Source organism: Lynx canadensis, chromosome X, assembly GCF_007474595.2.
Source record: "Lynx canadensis isolate LIC74 chromosome X, mLynCan4.pri.v2, whole genome shotgun sequence".
NCBI lineage: Eukaryota > Metazoa > Chordata > Mammalia > Carnivora > Felidae > Lynx > Lynx canadensis.
Window position 1 is genome coordinate 40,929,311 of NC_044321.2, and position 21,848 is coordinate 40,951,158.

At 42.3% G+C, this 21,848-nt stretch overlaps 1 protein-coding gene across 3 annotated transcripts in view; it reads right to left on the reverse strand.

Annotated features, from left to right (window-relative positions):
• The window catches only part of ZNF41 (zinc finger protein 41), a 45,258-nt gene extending 26,364 nt beyond the window's left edge, over positions 1-18,894 (reverse strand). For 2 of the 3 annotated variants that reach the window (XM_030305191.1, XM_030305196.1), the window contains exon 1: positions 18,823-18,894. The gene's annotated coding sequence lies outside the window, so the exon portion shown is untranslated. Of the gene's footprint in view, positions 1-18,019; positions 18,416-18,822 lie in introns of those variants that run through there. The other variant, XM_030305192.2, reaches the window with a different exon arrangement.
• Positions 18,895-21,848: the final 2,954 nt, after the last annotated feature.

Here is a 21,848-nt window from a genome sequence, read left to right on the forward strand (position 1 = left end):
TTTTTTCAACATTTTTATTTATTTTTGGGACAGAGAGAGACAGAGCATGAACAGGGGAGGGGCAGAGGGAGAGGGAGACACAGAATCGGAAACAGGCTCCAGGCTCCGAGCCATCAGCCCAGAGCCCGACGCGGGGCTCGAACTCACGGACCGCGAGATCGTGACCTGGCTGAAGTCGGACGCTTAACCGACTGCGCCACCCAGGCGCCCCTCTACAGTACATTTTCTTAACTACCATGCCAGATGGTGTTCTGTACATGGCAGAGTCATAAAAAACATGATTTCCATTTCCTGCTGCCCTTAAAGTGCTCTGGCTAGGGGATGATCATGTCACACGTGTATAAACTGAGTTTCTGTATAATTCAGTGTATGTTCTGGGCAACTTATAAAGCCCACCCTCTTCTGCCATAGATGAAAACATAAACTCATTGCCTCCCTTCCCCAGCTCCCACCTGGGTCCAGAAAACCAGCATGTCTGCATAGGCTCCTAAATCTGTAACCCCCACTGCTTGACAAAACCGTGTCCCAGATGGCACCATCAACTGGTTTCCATAGGCTCCTCAAATAATCACCAATACAGGCAATTGACCCTCAGTAGAAAACCAATCACTGATCTACTCAATGACCTTTGAGGGCCAAACCTGACCTCCTAGAGGACCCCATAACTCACAGCCCATATATAGAATGAGGGACTCCCATCAAAACTTCAATAACAGTCCTTCACATACTAACTCACACAGTCCTGCATTTACAGATATCCACAGGTCCCAATCAATGACTCCTATAGGGCCACCAAAACTGACTCCCGATGATTTGTAATCCCAGGCTTGCAATCAATCATTCACCACCTCCACGTTCTAATCAATAACTCGCATGGGAGACTGTTAAAAACTGAGAACAAACTGAGGGTTGATGGGGGGTGGGAGGGAGGGGAGGGTGGGTGATGGGTATTGAGGAGGGCACCTTTTGGGATGAGCACTGGGTGTTGTATGGAAACCAATTTGTCAATAAATTTCATATATAAAAAAAAAAGTAATAAAAATAAATAAATAAATAAATAAATAAATAAATAAATAAAATCTTAAAAGAAAAAAAAAATAACTCGCATGGGCTAATCGATGCCTTCAGATATTTACATCTCCAACTCTTATAAAACCTCAAGAATTTCCCGATTGTCACTCACTGCTCCAATATGAATCACATCTATAGGCTTTAGATTATCTAATCCTAATGGACCCTAACTCATTGATCCTCCCCCACAGAAATCCCCCCAATCCTGGACTCCCAGAGGAACCAAATCAACCCCAGATCTGATTTGGCACTGAATTTAAAGGATAAAAAGCAAACCCAAAACACTTCCAGGAAGAAACAACACATTATTTACAACGGAAAGGGCTCACAATGGCACTAGACTTTTTACTGGCACCAATAGGAATCATATTAGAAGAAAACATCTACAAATTATTGAGAGAGAAGGGCTGAGATCCGAGAATTTTAAACCCATCCTAGTTCAATACCATTCTTCTGTCAGCGCAAAAGACGATTTTAGACACAAAAGCATCTACAGCATTATGCCAATATTCCTATCTCAGGAGAATACTCCAGGGAATAGTCTAAACAATTATAAACTGAATAGTAACAGAAACCTCAAAATCAGAGGAAAGCAGTCTTGAGAAATGATTCTCATAATACACAGTTATATCTGAATAAATAAAAATAATGTAATTGGGCATTTTCAATAAATAAGATCATTACTAACTGGAAATTTTAAAATACCCTGGAAAAATCTATTGAGTGAAATGAGGAGGGGAAGGCCAATCAATCACATACCTCTATTAGTAGATCCAAATACTAGTACAACATTATCGGATCTAGTAATAGAGAAAATATAGACCATCATACTTGTAAGAGAGGTGAAGGCAACTACTAGCAGAAATTGATAAAAATAATCAAAACTCCAAACTATCAGAATCCCAAGATATTAAGACCTTTTAAAAATTATTTTTTATTATTTTTTAAAAAATATTTATTTATTTTTGAGAGAGGGAGACAGAGTGCGAGCAGGAGAGGGGCAGAGAGGGACGGAGACACAGAATCTGAAGCAGGCTCCAGGCTCTGAGCCGTCAGCACAGAGCCTGACACGGGGCTCGAACTCACAAGTGGTGAGATCATGACCTGAGCCAAAATAGGATGTTCAACTGACTGAGCCACCCAGGCGCCCCAAATTATTTTTTTTTAATTTGAGAGAGAGAGAGTGAGCACAGGCAGGGTAGGGGCAGAGAGAAGGACAGACAGAATCTGAAGCAGGCTCCATACCATCAGCACAGAGCCCGATGTAGGGCTCAGATTCACAAACCGTGGGATCATGACCTGAGCCGAGACCAAGAGCTGGACACTTAACTGACTGAGCCACCCAGGCGCCCTGAAATTTAATATGTTACAATTCAACTAAACTGAATGAGCTGAATCCTGCCATAAAAGGTAAAGACGATGGGACCGGTTAACAAAACAAAAATACAGTCGCCACACATCTAAATAAAAAAGACAAAGATGTGAGATGAAGCACTGGACAGAAACATGCTGTGCTATTTATCATTCTTTCTGTTATGGTCAGCACTCATTATGTCTTAGTTAGGAAAGCTTTGCCTACCTCAGGGTCATAAAGATGTCCCATGTTTTCTTAATTTTTATTGTTCTTTCACATTTAGATTTATAGTCCTCTCGGGAAGGGTTTTGGTGCATGGTATGTGTTAGGGTCAAGATTCATTTCTTCCACATGGATATCAAGGTGATCCAGCATGGCTTATTGAAAAGACTACCCTTTCTCCACTGCTCTGCAATGTTGCTCTGTGACTGTATATGTGGAGGTTCATTCCTGAACTCTGTATTTCCACTGGTCTATTTGTCTATTCTTGGACCAGCACTACTGTGTCTTAATTAATGTGCCTCATATCAGGTTTTGCTATCTGGTAGAATAAAAGGTTATTAAATTAGACTACACTAACATTAAAGACCTCTGTTCATCAGAAGATGAAATTAAGAGTGTAGGGGCGCCTGGGTGGCTCAGTCGGTTGAGCGTCCGACTTCGGCTCAGGTCATGATCTCGCGGTTCGTGAGTTCCAGCCCCGCGTCGGGCTCTGTGCTGATGGCTCGGAGCCTGGAGCCTGCTTCGGATTCTGTGTCTCCTTCTCTTTCTGCTCTTCCCCTGCTCACACATAGTCTCTCTCTCTCAAAAATAAATAAAAATTTAAAAAAAACCCAAAACTTTGAGTGTAAAGGCAAATCCCACAGTGGGGGAAGTTAACTGCAATACCTGTATCTGACAAACAATTCATGTCTCGAATGTATCAGGAATTCCTAGAAACCAAAAGGAGCCAGAGGAAAAGAGCAAAAGGAACAGGAACTTCCCGAAGAAGATACCCGAGTGGCGAATAAGCCGAGGAAAAGATGCTCAACTTCATTAGGTAGCAAGGAAATATAAACCACAATCAGACATGCCTTCATGCCCACCAGAAATGGCTAAAACGAAAACGATGGCAAATAACCAAGAGACCCGGTGAGGATACGAGGGGCGGAAACCCGTAAGTTGTTTTTAAGGAGCACAAAAGAGTACAAACACTTTGCAGAGCTGTTGGGTGTGGTATTATCTACGAAAGCTGAACATAGGCAATATCCTCCTAGGAGTGTACTCCTGAGAAATGCGAACACATGTTCACTGAAAGACAGGATATGTTCAGGGTGGCTTTATTCAAACCTGAAAATTAGGCAAACGCCCATCAACATCAGACTAGATAAATAAATGGTCTTACAGTCATACAAGGAAGTACTATACAGCAACAGGAATGAACAAGTGACTACAGACAACACACATGAATCTCATCTGATGCATCGGCCAAAGAAGCCAGACCCAAAAGAGCTATGAGTCAACACTGTACGATTGTGTTTATATAACTTTCGAAAACATGTAAAACCAATCTATTGCCGCTAGAAGGCAGGATATTGGTCCCCCGTTGGGAGGAGGTTGGGGATTGGAAAGGAACACAAGGGGGTGTCTTCTGGGTGCTAGTCACATTCTATTTCTTAATCTAGGTGGTGGTTGTGCGTGTTCGCTCAGTCTGTTAAAAAATCATCAAGCTAAATGTGCATAATCTGTGCAGTTTTCTGTATTATAATTAAACATTTAAAAAACATATGACACACCAGGCAAGTGCAAGAAAATGCAAGCACATCTAGAAATATGATGATTGAGGTGGAAATTGAGCCAAAAGTGCTCAATACATTAACAAAGGGGGCCATTTTTAATAATAAAATATACAATAAAGAAGGATGTAAACCTTTGCATAAACCTTTAGTGGTCATTCAATATATACAAATAAAAGTAGCACAGATGCATGAACTCACATGAAGTCTTTTTTTTTTTTTTTTTTTTTTTTTTTTTTTTTTTTTTTTTTTTTTTTTAGAGAGAGAGCACGAGTCAGAGAGAGGGGCAGAGGGAGAGGGAGGGAGAGAATCCCAAGCAGGTTCCATGCTCAGTCAGCACAGAGCCCAATGCGGGGCTCAATCTTACAATCCTGGGATCATGACCTGAGCCAAAATCAAGAGTCGGATGCTCAACCAACTGAGCCACCCAGGTACCCCAAAACCACATGAGGTCTTAAAAATCATAATTATGGAGACTTCCTCTTGTGGAGATGGAGTAGATATGTTTAACTGTTTTTTTCTGCTACATACAACTAACAAGTGTGGACATTATATATAAAACATAGGAAGATTCTGAAAGAAATGAAGAAGGCATATTGGCTAGGGATCCTGAGACCCCAAAAACGATGTGGCAGTACGGGGTTTTCTTTTAGCCTCAGATATCCTAGACTTGGTGCTGGAGAAGCCAGCAACCTAGAAAGGCCAATGGGTGCAGACAAAAAGTGCCCAAAGAAAAGCCTGCTCTCTCTAGTCAAAGGACCAGGGAAGAGGCAGTCTAGGAAGATAGAAAACTTTCAGACAATGATGGCTCTACTCAAGCCAAGCACCACAGAAAACACTGGGGTCCCACCATCATCACTAACAGCAAAGGCCAAGTGGAGAGCCCATACTCCCACCCTTGACAAACTGTAACTTCTTACAGTACCCCCAGCCCAACAACCCTTGCCCCCTGCCAAGGCGGTATCAGAGAAAGCCCATTAGGGTGCTGGAGCTTTCTGCCTTGCTGGGCAATAGTAACCACTGCCTCTTCCTCTCCCACCCATTGGTGACAGTGGAGACAATGTGAGGAGTCTGGGCTCCCATCCTCACCCAGAGCTAACACAGTGTCCTCCCTTCTCCCCACTGAGTGATGTCAGAGGAGGCCTACTAGAGCTCTCACCAAGGCTCAGCAGTAACTAGGCCACTTCTGCCAACAATGTCAAGGGGCATCAAATGGGAAGCAGTGACAAGGCACCTATCTCCCTCCCAGTCAGGGTGGCATCAGAGGCCTGGGGGAAGCATGAACTCCTACCCCAACCGGGCAATATAAGGGACACCCCCCCCACACCCCGCAAAGAGGCCAAGTGGAGTAATGAGCTGACATCTCCCTTCACCCAACGGAGGTCTGTCAAAGGACGCCTGTGAAAACATGAGAGTTAAATGAATTCCAGAGCTTCTTAATTTAATACCCACATGTCCTAGACACGATGAAACATCAGATGTCATACCAAGAACCGGGAACACCTCAGCTGGAAGGAGGAAAGATTACTGAGCAGATGCCAACACTGAAACCCCAACAGATGCTGGAACTGCCTGACAAGGATTTTAGAGCAGCCATCATAAGCACACTTCACTGGGCAATGATGAAGAATGCCTAACACAAACGAGACAATAGAAAACCTCAGCGAAGAAATACAGGCATTTGCTCACTTCGTGTCTCTGTGTCACGTTTTGGTAATATAGTTCTCGTAATATTTCAAACCTTTGCACTATTCTTATATTTATTGTGGTGACCTGTGGCCAGTGACCTTGGACGTTACTATTATAATAACGGTTTTGGGGTGCCACAAGCCACCTCCGTATAACCAGCCACAACATTCCCTTAAGCCAAAGCCTAATCCCCAGCAAGGCACTCACTCCTTTCAATTCTCTGAAGGCTGAGAGAGGTGAGGAAGTTGCAGAAAAAAAGTCTGATGCTGGCAGAGGTCGGTTCATGCATTTTAAGGAAGGAAGCCACCTCCATAACATACAAGTGTAAGGCAGAGCAGTGGGTGCTGATATAGAAGCTGCAGCAAATTATCCAGAAGATCTAGCTCAGATAATGAAGGTGGCCACACTAAACAGTAGATTTTCAATGTAGACGAAACGACCCTCTATTGGAAGAAGGTGCCATTTAGGACCAGAAGTAAATGGCACAACATTTTTCCTTGAAAAAAAAATTTTTTTTAATGTTCATTTATTTTCAGAGAGAGAGAGAGAGAGACAGACAGAGACAGACAGAGACAGAGCGTGAGTGGGGAAGGGGCAGAGAGACAGAGGGAGACACCGAATCAGAAGCAGGCTCCAGGCTCCGAGCTGTCAGCACAGAGCCTGATGCAGGGCTTGAACCCACGAACCACGAGATCATGACCGGAGCTGAAGTCAGATGCCCAACCGACTGAGCTACCCAGGCGCCCCAAACAACATGTTTCAAGTGCTAAAAGGAAAGACTTGTTAGTCTAGCATCCCATGCCCATAAAAGATATCCTTCAGGAATGAAAGAAGTATTGAGACATTTTCAGGTCAAGGAAAAGTAGGAATTTATTACCAGCAGGCTTACCATAAAAGAATGGCTATAGGAAGTTCTCTAACCAGAAAGGAAATGATAAAAGAAAATGGACCATCAGTAAGGAAGAAAGAATATGGAAAGAGCAAAAAATATAGGTAAATATACTATGCTTTCCTTCTCTTAAGTTTTCTAAAATAGGTTTGACAGTTGAAGCAAACATTATAACCCCATCTAATGTGGTGCTCAATGCATATAAAGGAAATATATAAGACAATTATATTAAGACAATGAATAGGGGAGGATAAAGAGAAAAGGGGTAAGGAAGATCTCCACACTTCGCTGAAAGTGGTAAAATGATACCAATAGACATTGATAAGTTGTGTATATGTTACACAATACATAAAACATCTGGCAAAAAAAAAGCTCCATAAGGAGATCCTCCTGAAAATACTAGATAATCAAAATGGAATTCTTCAAAATGTCCACATACCCCAAAGAAAGGGGAAAAATAAAGGAGAAAACAAAAACAGAGAGAACAAACAGAAAACACAAAATATGACAGGCTCCAACCTTAACATATAAATAGTTATATAAAGTGTAAATGGTATAAAAGCACTAATTAGAGACAGAAATTGGCAGATTCAATTTAAAAAATCATGATCCAGGGGCACCTGGGTGGCTCAGTCAGTGGAGTGTTCGACTCTTGATTTCAGCTCAGGCTCAGGTCATGATCCCAGTGCTGTGGGATCAAGCTCCGTATTGGGCTCCATGCTGAGTGTGGAGCTCTTTCTCTCTCTCTCTAAAATAAAAAAATAAAAAATAAAAAATCGTGACCCAACTATGTACTGCCTACAAGAAATGTGCTTCAAATATGATGATATATGTAGGTTGAACTAACTAGAGTTTAAATAAAAATTTGAAAAAAAATAAAATAATAAAAATTGAAAAGGAAAGCTGTATCATGCAAACATTGATTAAAAGGAAGCAGGAGTGAACTTATTAATATTGGATAGAGTAGTAGACTTCAGAGTGAAGAAAATTACCAGGGACATACAGAGACATTACATAATGATAAAAGGGTCAATCCGCCAAGAAGACATAGCAATTGTAAGTGTGTATACACCATGCAATAGAATTGCAAAATATATGAAGCAAAATTTGATGAAACTGAAAGGAGAAATAGACAAAAGTCACAATTATAGTTGGAGGCTTCAATACCCTTCCTTTGGCAACTGACAGAACAATTGGACAGAAAATCAGCAAGGTTAAAAAAAGAATTCATGAACACCATCGACTGACAGGATCTGAGCAACATTTATAGAACATTCCACCCAACAGTAGCAGAATATACATTCTTTTTAAATGTCCACAGAAAATAGACCATAAAGACCATATCCTAGACAACATGACAAACCTCAACAACTGTAGAAGAATTGAAATCACACATAGTATGTTCGCTGACAACAATGGAGTGAAACCAGTAATCAAAACAAAAAGGGAACAGGAAAATCCCCAAACACTCAGAAACTCAACAACATCTTCTAAAGAAACCACAGGCCAAAGAGGAAGTTTCAAGGGAAACTTTAAAAAAAAATTTTTTTAATGTTTATTTATTTTTGAGACAATGCGAGAGACAGAGTGCAAGCAGCAGAGGGGCAGACAGAGGGAGACACAGAATCTGAAGCGGGCCCCGGGCTCTGAGCTGTCAGCCCAGAGCCCGACGCGGGGCTCGAACTCATGAACTGTGAGATCATGACCTGAGCCGAAGTCGGACGTTTAACCGACTGAGTCACTCAGGTGCCCTGTCTCAAGGGAAATTTTTAAAAAATACATGGGGGGCGCCTGGGTGGCTCAGTCGGTTGAGCGGCCGACTTCGGCTCAGGTCATGATCTCGCGGTTCGTGAGTTCGAGCCCCGCGTCGGGCTCTGTGCTGACAGCTCAGAGCCTGGAGCCTGCTTCAGATTCTGTGTCTCCCTCTCTCTGGCCCTCCCCCCCGTTCATGCTCTGTCTCTCTCTCTCTCAAAATTAAATAAACATTAAATTAAAAAAAATACATGGGACTAAATAAAAATGAAAATACAACATATCAAAATTTGTAGGATACAATCTCAGGCATATAATCTTTTAATCCCTACTTGATGACCTAAGAATTGACCTTGGGCCTAGAACACTTCCTTCCCAAAAGACAAAGAGCTCACATAGCCTGTGTTGGGTTTATTGCCTTGTGTGGGAATATTTTTCCCTACTTCAGACTGAGTGTGTGCCGTTCCTTTTTAAAAAATGTTTTTATATGTTTGTTTATTTTTGAGAGAAAGAGAGACAAGAGACAGAGCATGAGCAGGGGATGGGCAGAGAGAGACTGAGACACAGAATCTGAAGCAGGGTCCAGGCTCTGAGCTGTCAGCACAGAGAGCCCGATGCGGGACTCTAACCCACAACGGTGAGATCATGACCTGAGCCAAAGTCCCAACTGATTGAGCCACCCAGGTGCCCCAGTGTGTGCTATTTCTTTCTGCTGAACTTTTGTACATCAATGGCCCCCAGCTTTCAGTATTTCAGACTCTGCAAGGGAGGGGGTGAGGTGCTTCCACTGTGACATGAGAGGTGTGTGAGTTGTATCTAAGTTTAGTTTAATTTCTATTTCCTTGCTAACTAATGGAGTGAAGGATCTTTTCCGATGCTTATTTGCCATTTGGCTGCCAGGGGACCTGCCAGCTATGAGAAAAGAATGCACACTCCCGATGCTGATCTCGCTCTGTCTCTTCTCCGTGTGAGTAAAGCATTGTTCCATTCCATGCTTGACTGTGTTGTGTTTTCCTTGGTGACTCTGATACCGAAGTGCAGTGGGCAGAAGTGTTGGGAGTCCTCCCCTGGGATTGATAACCAGTGCCCAAGAGACTGCTCCATAAACTAAAGGAGTGCTGTAAGTGAAATTTATGGCACTAAATGTTTACAAGTAAAAAGAGAAAAAGCCTCAAGTCAGTAATCTAAACTCTCATCTCAAGAAATTAGAAAAGAAGGGGTGCCTGGCTGGCTCAGTCGGTAGAGCATGCAACTCTTGAGCTCAGGGTCATGAGTTAGAGCCCCACGTTGGGTGCAGAGAGTACTCAGAAATAAAGTCCGGAAAAAAAAAAAAAGAAATCAGAAAAGAAGAACAAAGCAAACCAAAGCCAACAGCAGAAAAGAAATAATAAAATAGGAGCAGGAATCAAGGACACTGAAAACAGAAAAACAATAGAGAAAAACAATCAATCATAGGGCTGGTTTTCCAAAAAGAATAATAAAATAAACCTCTATTAATATTGATAACGAAAAAGTCAGAGACACAAATGATTAATATTAGGAAGGAAATAGGGGATATCACTATAGGCCCTGAAGACATCAAAAGAATAATAAAGAAATACAATAATAAATTTGACAACTTATATGAAATGGACTAATTCCTTGAAAAGTACAAACTACCACAACTCTTCCACTATGAAATAGTTCATTTGAATAGCCTCGTAACTATTAAGGAAACTGAATTTGTGATTTTAAAAATAATGCTTGAAATAGGTAGCCAGGGTGCCTGGGTGGCTCACTTAGTTGAGCATCCGACTCTCAATTTCAGCTCAGGTCATGATGCCAGGGTTGTGGGATTGAGCCCCACATCAGGCTCCACGTGTGTGGAGCCTGCCTAAGATTCTCTATTTCTCTGTCTCTCTCTCTCTCTCCCCCTTGCTCGTGCGCACTCTCTCTCTAAAATTAAAAAAAATTAAAAAGAAAAAAGAAATGTCTAGGCTAAAATGGTTTCACTGGAGATTTCGACAAACTTCTCAAGAAGAATTAACATCAGTCCCACTCCATCTCTTCCAGAAAATAGAAGAGAGAATTCTTAACTCATTCCCTAAAGCCTGATACCAAAATGAGACAAAGAGTACAAAAAATACACTGTTGATGTGCTAATGTTTTCCCACTGGGTTTATACCTGGTCTGCATAGCAAATTTTGCATTCTGTCATCAGCTGTATTTGAAAATAGGATGTTTCTTGATGAATTATTCTATTACCTAACCGAAAAAGTCTTTAAAAAAACTACAGACCAATATCCTTCATGAACATAGATGCAAAAATTCTTAACAAAATATTAGCAAATATAATTCAGCGATATACAGAGAGAATTGTACACCGTGACCAAGGGGGGTTATTGCAGGAATGCAGGATGAACTCAATATTTGAAAATTAATCAATGTAATCTACCATATTAACAGGCCAAAGAAGAAAAAAATCACATGATCATATCAATCAGTGCCGAAAAAGATTTTGACAAAATCCAACACCCATTCATGATAAAAAAAAAAAAAAAAGAAAAACTCTTAGAACCTTGGAGTAAAAGGAAACTTTGCCAACTTGATAAAAAAAGACCTACAAAAAAAACTATAACTAACATCATATTTAATAGTGAGAGACCGAATGTCCCCTAATATCAGGAACAATGCAAATATGTTGACTATTACCACTTTTTTTTTAATTAAAAATTTTTTTATGTTTATTTATTTTTGAGAGAGAGAGAGAGAGACAGAGTGTGAGTAGGGGAGGGGCAGAGAGACAGGGAGACACAGAATCCAAAGCAGGCTCTAGGCTCCAAGCTATCAGCACAGAGCCCAATGTGGGGCTCGAACTCACAAAACGTGAGATCAAGGCCCGAGCCAAAGATGAATGCTTCACTGACTGAGCCACCCAGGAGCCCCTCTTTTTAAAAAAGGTTTATTTATTTATTTTGAGAGAGACAGAGAGCGAGCACAAGCGGGGGAGGGGGAGAGAGAGAGGGGGAGAAAGAATCCCCAACCAGGCTCTGCACTGTGAGCACAGAGCGCAACGTGGGGCTCGAACCCACAAACCATGACATCACGACCCGAGCCAAAACCAAGAGTCAGACACTCAACCGACTGAGACACCCAGGAGCCCCTGGGCAAAGGTATTCTTAAATTTATGTGGGAGGACAAAGGATCTACAATAGCTAAAACATTTCTGACGAAGAAACAGGAGAAATCAATCTACCTGATTTCAAGACATTTTATTTAACTACAGGATTCAAGACAATGTGGTACTGATGAAGGGCAGACACACACATCAGTGACACTGAAGAGAGAACCCAGAAATAGCCCCACGCAAGTAGAGCCAACTTTTTTTTTTTTTTTACGAAAGGCGCAGAAACAATTCAATGAAGGAAGGTCTTTTCAACAAACGGTGCCAGAGTAACTGGATCATTCATAAGGAAAAAACAAAATGAATCTCAATTGAAATGTCACACTTCATAAAAAATTAACCTGAAATGGATCATAGATTCAAATGCACAATGTAAAACTGTCAAGTGTGTTAAAAGACAACGTGGGGGGAAATCATCAGGACTTAAGGCTTAGTGAGACGTCTTAGATACGGCACCAAAAACATGATCAATAAGAGAAAATGCACATATATCTGATTTCACCAGATTAAAAACTGTAGCAAAAGGCACTGGGAGGAGGATGAAATGACAAGCTACAGACTTTGAGAAAGTATCTGGCAAAGACTCATAACTGCTACGTATGAAGGATTCTCAAAATTCAATACTGAAGGAACAAAACAATCCAGTTAGAAAATGGGCCAAAGACATGAAGAGATTTCACCAAACACGATATAGGGGGCACAAATAAGCACCAGAGAATATGTTCAACATCCACAGACAAGCATATTCTAGAATTTCTGTGGAAAGGCACAGCCCCTAGAATAGCGAAAGCAGTATTAATGGAGAAGAATAAGGTGGGAGTGAACAAAATAATGTGAGTATCGCACGCAGCTCTATGAGAATATAAAATCCCCAGCAAACATAAACTACCGAAATTAATCCCCCTGCCCCCAAAGGCCGTTAAGACCAGTAACCAGAGAAAAGAAAATAATTACAATTTTCGGATTTTAAAAGACCAGTGCTGAATGTATATTGGTGCAGTCACTGTGGTAACAGTATAGAGATTCCTCAAAAAACTGAAAAACAGAAATACCATATGATTTGGTAATTCCACTACTGGGTATATACTCAAAGAAAATGAAAACACTAATTCAAAAAGATATATGCACCCCTATGTTTACTGAAGCATTATTTACGATAGCCAAGATATGGAAGCAACCCACGTGTCCATGCATGGATGAATGGACAAAGAAAATGGCTGAATCTTAAAGAAAATAATCTCTATGCCATTTTAACCTATAAAAAGATAGAAATCTCCTGGATTCCTGTTAAAAAGTGGCAGAACCTTAATATCGACATATGCAAATATAGTACAAAGACAAGAAAAGTATAAACAGTTTTCTTCTAGTGGCAAAATTTTTAAATAAAATATTACTAACTCAAATCCAACCATGTCTCATAAGAAAAATTCCTCCTAGCCAAACAGAATTATCCCAGGAAGTCAAAGATGGGGCCACACTACATATCAGTATAATTCATTACAACAGTCAATTAAAGAGAACAACACCATAAGACTAGTAACATCAAAAAGCATCTGGGGGCGCCTGGGTGGTTCAGTCAGTTAAACGTCTGACTTCAGCCCAGGTCATGATCTCACGGTGAGTTCGAGCCCTACGTCGGGCTCTGTGCTGACAGGTCCGAGCCTGGAGCCTGCTTCGGATTCTGTGTCTCCCCTCTCTCTCTCTGCCCCTCCCCTGCTCATGCTGTCTCTCTCTCACAAGAATAAACATTAAAAAAAACATTTTTAAAAAAGCATCTGACACAATTCAGGAGCCATTCCTAATAAAAATACAAATTAAAATGGGAACATAAAAAGCTACTTAAATATTATAATGGCTACCAAAAAATCACCAGAAAACATTATGCTAAAGAGTGCCCAGATCATAAGACTTAATATCATTAGGATGGTAATATTCTTCAAAATGATGTTCAGGTACAACATGACCCCTGTCAAAATCCAAGCTGGAATTTGTACAGAGGGTTCTAAGTGGATCTTAAAATTCATATGGAAATGCAAGGGACCCTGAATAGCCAAAATACTGAACAAGAACATAATTGGAGGACACACATTTCCCTATCTCAAAACTTACTACAGGAGCGCCTGGGTGGCTTAGTCAGTTGAGCGTCCGACTTTGGCTCAGGTCATGATCTCCTGTTCAGCACAGAGCCCACTTCAGATCCTCTGTCTCCCTCTCTCTCTGCACCTCCTCTGCTTTTGCTCTCTTAAAGATAAATAAAACATTTAAAAAAATCTTACTACAAAGCTACACAAATCAATACAGTGTGGTATTGGCAGAAGGGTAGACATATAGATAAATGAAATAGAATTGAGAGTTCAGAAATAAGCCCTTATATTTACAGTCAATTGCTTTTAGATGAGCGCCCCAATATAATTCAATAATTCGTGCTACAAAGTCAACCACCAAGAAAGTGAAAAGATACCCACAAGATAGGAGAAAACAAATGCAAGTCACATAGCTGACAAGAGACTTGCATCCAGAATGTATAAAGAATGTTTACAACTCAATAATAAAAAAAGATCAAATCACTCAATTAATAATAGGCAAAGGATTTGAACTGATATTCCTTCAAAGAAGATACACAAATGGGCAAAAAACACATGGTCAGTGATTACGGGCTGCTATAATGAACTACCACAGACTGGGCAGTTTAAACAACAAACATTTCTCACAGTGCTGGAGATGGGGAAGTCCAAGATCAAAGCATCAGTAGATCTGGTATCTGGTGAGAACTGCTTCTTGGTTCATAGATGGCCATCTTCTTGCCGTGTCCTCACATGGCAAAAAGGGGGAAAGGACTCTCTGGGGTCTCTTTTATAAGGGTGCTAATCCCATCATGAGAGCTCCACCCTTATGACCTAATCATTTCCCAAAGGCCTAATCTCCTAATACCATCACATTGGGAATTAGGATTTCAACAGATGAGTTTTGGGGGGGACCCAAACATTCAGTCCATTGCACACACGAAAAGGTATTCAATATCAGTAGTCATTAGAGACATAGAAATCAAAACCACAATGAGATACCACTTCACATCCACTAGGATGGCTAGAATAAAAGAAGAAAGGGGTGCCTGGGTGGCTCAGTAGGTTGAGCATCTGACTCCAGCTCAGGTCATGATCTCACGGTTCGTGAGTTCAAGCCCCACATCAGGCTCACTGCTGTCAGCACAGAGCCTACTTCAGATCTTCTGTCCCCCTCTCTCTCTGCCCCTTCCCAACATGTGCTCTCTCTCAAAAATAAATAAATCTTAAAAAAAACAGTAGAATAAAAGAAGACAGTGACAAGTGTTGGTGAGGGTGAGACTAATTGGAACCTTCATACATTCCCAGTGGGGTGTAAAATGGCACAGCCATTTTGAAAAACAGTTTGGCAATTCCACTCCCATTCATTCACTCAACACTTAATGAGTTCCACTCCCAAGAGACATGAAAATTTATGTCCACACAAAAAGTTGTACACAAATGTGTACTCAATAACTGTTGAGTGAATGAGTGAATGAATGAATGAATGAACACCTTTCACTTTCAAATTAGTAACAAAATAGAGATTCCCTCTATCAACTATCATTTAACATTGTTCCAAAAGCTCTGGCTAGTGTAAGAGAAGGCAAGGTAATCTGCATAAATATTTGGAAGGAAGAGAGAGTATTATTGTTAATTGGATGGACTGATATTCTATCTAGGAAAACGAAGAGACTATAAAAAGCAACTAGAATTCACATGAGAATCTAATGATTGCATTGGATAAGAAATAAAATACAAAAAAGAAAAAGAAAAATTGACAGATTTTTTTTTCTACGGAAATAGAAAAAATATGCTCTTCACCCTGGTGACAAAAACCAATGTAAAATATCTAAGAATGTAATTTTTTTTAAGAAAAAGGTGCTGGGTCTATAAGAAGAAAACTATGAAATACTATAGCTTTAATGGTCATTTTGAAACAAAATAAAATGGTCTTAACATTCAAATGGAAGAATAAATGCTAAGAATACTAAAGAAAACAACCAAAAAAGAAAGAAAAAGAACAGTGAGGGGACTAGCACTGTTGGCTATTAAAGTATTTCTAAAGTCAATACAATTTTTTGAAAGGAAGTAGATACAAATATCAGAAGGAAAAATAGAGCTCAGAAACAGAGTGATACACATTTAAAAATTTTTGTGACGGGGCACCTGGGTGGTTCAGTCGGTTGGGCGTCCAACTTCCGTTCAGGTCATGATCCTGTGGTTCATGGGTTCGAGCCCCGCGTCAGGCTCAGGCTCGGAGCCTGGAGCCTGCTTTGGATTCTGTGTCTCCCTCTCTCTCTCTCTCTCTCTCTCTCTCTGTCCCTCCCCTGCTCATGCTCTGCCTCTCTGTCTCAAAAATAAATAAACATTAAAAAAATAATAATAATAATAAAATTATTCTAAAAAATAAAAAAATGTTGTGACAAAAGAGGCATTTAATTGAGTTAGAAAAGTATATTCCTTTAATGATTGGTGCTGGCAAATTTCCCATCCAAATGGAAGATACAAACACTGATCTCATCTCACATCACACACCAGAGTAAAGTTCAGTTTGATTGAAATTTAACTTTAAAAATTAAAACAATAAAAATGTTAAACTTAAGGCATATATATATTTATTTTTTTAAGGCATGTATTTATGGAAGCACAAAGCAGGAAGAATTCAGTAGGCAAGACAAGATACTCATAATATGAAAAGGAAAAAGAGAGCTCTAATCAGATGATTATTTTTTCTTATGTGAAGACATCTTTCAAAAATCAAGATATAAAGAGAGATCGAGGGGAAAAAAATCACAGTAAATGACAGAAGGTTAATATTCACAAATTAGAAAGACAAACCACCTGAAGGGAAAAAAGAGCAAGGAATATGAAAACTTTAAAAAAATAGATTTTGGGGCACCTGGGTGGCTCAGTCAGTTAAGCGTCTGAGTCTTGATTCTGGCTCAAGTCATGATGTCACAGTTGGTGGGATGGAGTTCTGCATCGGGCTCTGCGCTGATGGCATGGACCCTGGCTTGGGTTCTCTCTCCCTTTCTTTCTGCCCCTTCCCCACTAACTCTCTCTCTCTGTCTCTCTCTCAAAAAAAAAAAAAATTGAAAAATACATTTCAATGGCGAATAAATACGAGAAGATATTCAACCACTAGTTGCCAGGAAAATGCACATCAAAGTAAAACAAGATACTAGGTACCATTTACTTTATGAAACTAAAGACAAATACCATTCTGTTTGGCTCTCAGAATGGGGAAAATGAAGAAAAGCAGCAATATTCAGTGTAGGAGACAATATTAGAATGAGCCCTTTGAGTATAGTTTAGAAATCAATAACCAAAATGTCAACTCTTGGGGAAATTGAAATCTCCTATCTAAGTATGAGGGTCAGAGAGAAAACTGCAACACAAATCAGAAAACGTTAGAAGTAAACTACAGTGAAAATGTTACACATCAAAATGCATTACATGGAGCTAAAGCGTTCTTAGGGGAAAATTCATCAACTTAATGCTTATATTATAAAAGAAAATGATTGAATGTTAACGAGATAAGCATTCAAGTCAGGAGTTTAAAAAGATGCGTGAAAGAAAAAAAAAAAAAAACCAAAGAAGATAAATAATGAAACCAAGGGGAGACATTAATGACGTAGAAGAAAAAGATACAGGAGGCCCAACAAAGTCAAAGTGGGGTTCTGAAACCATCCCATGTCAGTTTCAGACCACCTATCACTGACTGACTCCATGAAGCATCATATCTGATTCCCTTGGCCCCTCTGTCACTAGTCCCAAATAAATGCATCAATGACACCACAGAAACCTTGACCATCCACTCAATAAATCCCATCACGCACCTCACAGACCATGCAACACTCACCTCGCGGTCGGAATCACTCATTCATTCATTCATTGATTCTTCAATACTCACCCCACAAACTCTCCACCATTTACTCCACAGACCATTTCATTACTCCCTAAAGGCCCTCATCACTCACCCACTGAACTCCAATCAGTCATCTTGCAGACCCCCTATCACTTACCCCACCAACCCGCTATGACTTACCCCTCAGAACTCCCATCATTGTTCCACAGACCTCCATCACTTACTCTACAGACCCCCTCAGTGACCTGTGAGAGTCGTCACCACTCACCCCGTAGACTCCTCATCGCTCACCTCATAGACCTGCCAATAGTCACCCCTCAGGTCTCCCATCACTCATCCCACAGACCACCCATTTTATTTTCCCCGTTGACCCCATCACTCACCCCCAAACCCTTGTCACTCCCTCTACACACCTCCTCCCTAGGGACCTCAGAGAAGCCTCATCATCACTGGCCCTAAAGAGTACCATCACTGCATACGAAATCCATGTCGTAACAGCCTCATAATCATATCAATTGCTTTACTGGCCCAACTGTGCCGCCTCTGTTAAACTCCGTCCCGGGCCCCTAAGTGTTGAAACTACCTCTGAGGGACTCTTCCGTGTCTGGACTTCCCCGTGCACATGCTCAGTGTCAGCTTGGGAGCGGCCGGCCGCCCGCAACCCCACGGGGTGCACTCGCGAGGTGCCAGCGCGTGTGCGCGTGTCGGAGGAGAGGCGGGCTTTCAAGTGTTCTTTAGTGACTTTGTCAGGCAACTAACATGGCTGTCCCCTCGGGAGTGTCTCTACGGGAGTCGCCATCTTGGAAGGGTGGTCATTTCGGCCGCGGGGCCGCCGGGTCCCAGGCCCGATCCGCCCCTGCGGGATCTGCCGGGGAGAGCGAGCCGGCCGGAGCGCGCGCTGGGCGGCCGGGACTCCTCCCGCCGTGGGGCAGCATCCTCCCCGGCGGCCGCCCGGGCGCAGGCCCTGCCCAGCGCTCAGGGGGCCCCGCCCTCGGGCCGCATCCCCCGGGGGTGGCGGGGGGGGAGCCGCGGCGTCTTCAAAAGCCGCTGGGCCGCCCTCCGTCTCCCGCCGCCCCGTCCCCGCTGGCAAGACACCGCGGAGCGGCAGGCTCAGAGATCGGCCCGCCCCCGCCCCCGCCCCGGCCTCCGCCCCGGCTCCCCCGCTCGGGGGAACGGAAAAGGCCCCGGACGGCCCAGGGCGCCGCGACATGCCCACCTGCCGGCGCTTCTGTCCGCCCCGTCGGCTCAGGGCATCGCCGGGCTCCTCCACTGTCACCGACCCTGGGTGGTTCCCACGGGGTGGGGGGAATAGTACGTGTCAGATTTAGGCCAGGAAGCGGAAGTCGCCCGCAGCGAGAGTTTAACCACTCTGGGCGCGGGGAGCGGAGGTGATTTAGCGCCAGGGACCAAGTGTCTGCGGAGCGACTAATTGCGGGACCTGTGACATCAGTGGTGGGGCATTTCCTCCAGTTCAAAAAAATCGAGGCATCGACCTTCCTGGCCTCCTTATATAAGCATTAAGGCTAAAAAGTACCAAAGATCCGAGTTTTGATTTATTTCCATCCGTGTTCGGTTTCAAGTGCTCATTTGTAAATTCCGCCCCCCCCCTTTTAATCCATGAATTATTGAGAAGTCCATTGTCCAACTTGCAAAACTTCAGGACACACAGGGTAACGGAATGGGTACTTTATTCAGACTGCTGCCCACAGGCAGAACAGCCCAGCCCAGAGTTTCCTGGAGCCTGGGGAGTTTTATAAGAGGAAGGAAACAAAAGCGGCCGAGTGCCAGCTGCACGTTTGGTGGGCTTTGGTCCACACGTGTCGAAAGAAATGCTGCCCCGAAGGAGCTGTTTGCGATTTGACTCATCTCAGTCTGTCACATACTCCTCTAAAAATTTAATGACTCCACAGCGGATTTAGAAGGAGTGCAGCAAATTTGACAGTTCCTTACACCGTTTTTCATTTTCCCAAACACCAAGATAATCCAATGGTACTGATTTCTAACCTAATTGCATTGTGGTCTGGGAACATTGTCTGAATGATGTTGAGTGTTTGAAATTTGTTGAAACTTGTCTTAAGGCTCAAGTATGGGCCCAGTTTTCAAAAATGTTTCATCTCTTCATTGAAAAGACGGTTATTTGGGGGCGCCTGGGTGGCTCCGACTTTGACTCAGCTCACGATCTCATGGTTTGTGAGTTTGAGCCCAGTGTCTGGCCCTGTGCTGACAGCTCACAGCCTGGAGCCTGCCTTGGATTCTGTGTCTCCCTCTCTTTCTGCCCCTCCCCTGCTTGCGCTCTCTTTCTGTCTTTCAAAAATGAATAAACATAAAAATTTTTTTTTAAAGAAAAAAATGGCTATTTTCCAGTTGTGGCATTTAGCGTATGTGTTTGTTGGCTCAAGCTTGTTAGTTGGGTCTTTAAAAATGTGTTATTTTGTTCACCTGGGTGGCTTAGTCCGTTGAGCCTCTCACTCTTGATTTCCGATCAGGTCACGATCTCAGGGTTCCAGATGGTCCTGTGATGGAGCCCACAGCATGGAGCCTGCTTGGGATTCTCTCCCTCCCCTGGGTGCACATGAGTGCACATGCGCTTGCTCTCTCTCTCTCTCAAAAATAAATAAATACTTTTTAAAAATGTGTTATTTCCTTCCTGATGACTTTCTTCTTTGTGAGCTGAGTTCCTAGAAAGGAGAGAGATTCTCCCACTGTATTGCTAAGTCAGGTTTTCATTGTGCTAGTCAATTTTTGCTTCCTATATTTTGAAGTTTATTATTAAATTTAGGTAAGGATATTTTGTTGTCGAATAGATACAGCCAAATCACTTTCCCAAAAGACTGTACCATTCCTACTCCCACCAGCAACATATGAGTTCACGGAGGCAAATTTTCTCAGCCCTGGATGTTGATGCTGTCTTTAATGTTTGCCAATCTGGGGGCTAGTAGTATTTAATTTGCTTTAATTTGCTTTTTCCTGATTACTAGTGCAACTGAGGATCTTTTCCTGTTTGTTGACCACTTAGATTTTCTCTTCTGTAAGTCTTCATATCCTTTGTCCAATTTACTTTGATTTGTGGTTTTCTTATCCGTTTGTAGAAGCTCTTTGTGCATTAGGGATATCAACCCTTTGTGAGTTGCATTGTAGTATTTCCCCCTTCACTCTTTTTCTTCTTTGCATTTTATAGGTGTCCTTTGATATGTAATTAGAAAAATGTATTCTCTCATCAGAAATGTCTACGCTTTCCTTCCTGGCTTCTGTATTTCCTGTCTAGCGTGGTCCTCCTCCTCCGTTCCAGGTAGGCTTACAAAGATAGTCTTAACATTGATTTGATTTGTATTGCTTTAATTGTTTCTACTTAAACCTTTAATCTAGTTGGAATTTACTGTGGCCTACGGTATGAGGTCAAGGTCAAGCTTTGTTTTTGCTGCGTCAAAAACAAGTCGTGACTTAGATTGGGAGATATTAATTATAAAGACTGTTGCAAATAGGGAGAAAGCTTCCATTTCAGAAATCTGCAATTATCTCCAAACCAAACAAAAAGGCTTCTCCTTTATAGATAGGGTAAGGGGGAGGCAAGCCGAGCTAAGCAGAATCTGTAAGAGGAGAAGCTGCTTAAGCAGAGGAATGGCCAGTAGGATCTGACTGGAAAGTGCCCACTGTGGTCAGTGGATTCCCACCCAGGAGAGGCTGAGAAGAGGGAGCAGTGTTCCACATGTTCTTGTGTTTTCTCAGGGGCGGGGACGAGCAGAGTTCAGGAGCCTGTAGGAAAGAGAGGAGCTCAACTGAAGTTTGGCTACCAGCATCTTGCTCTGATTAAATCAGTATTTCTGAGGCAAGGAACGGGAATTTGGAAGGTGTCTGTCCTTGTCATAGGTAAACAACAGGAGCATCCGTGAGTCCTAAGTCACGTAGGGAAGGGGAGTTCTTTGCAGTAAGCTGTTTTCCAGGATCACAAGGTTCAGGTAAAATTCAGCAGTAGGGGCCCCTGGGAGGCTCAGTTGGTTGAGCGTCCGGCTTCGGCTCAGGTCATGATCTCACGGTTTGTGAGTTCGAGCCCCGCGTTGGGCTCTGTGCTGACAGCTCGGAGCCTGGAGCCTGCTTCGGATTCTGTGTCTCCCTCTCTCTCTGCCCCTCTCCTGCTTGCACTCTGTCTCACTCACTCTCTCTCAAAAATAGATAAACATTAAAAAAATAAAATAAAAAAGATATTAAAAAAATTCAGCAGTATCAGCTGGCACTGTTCATGGG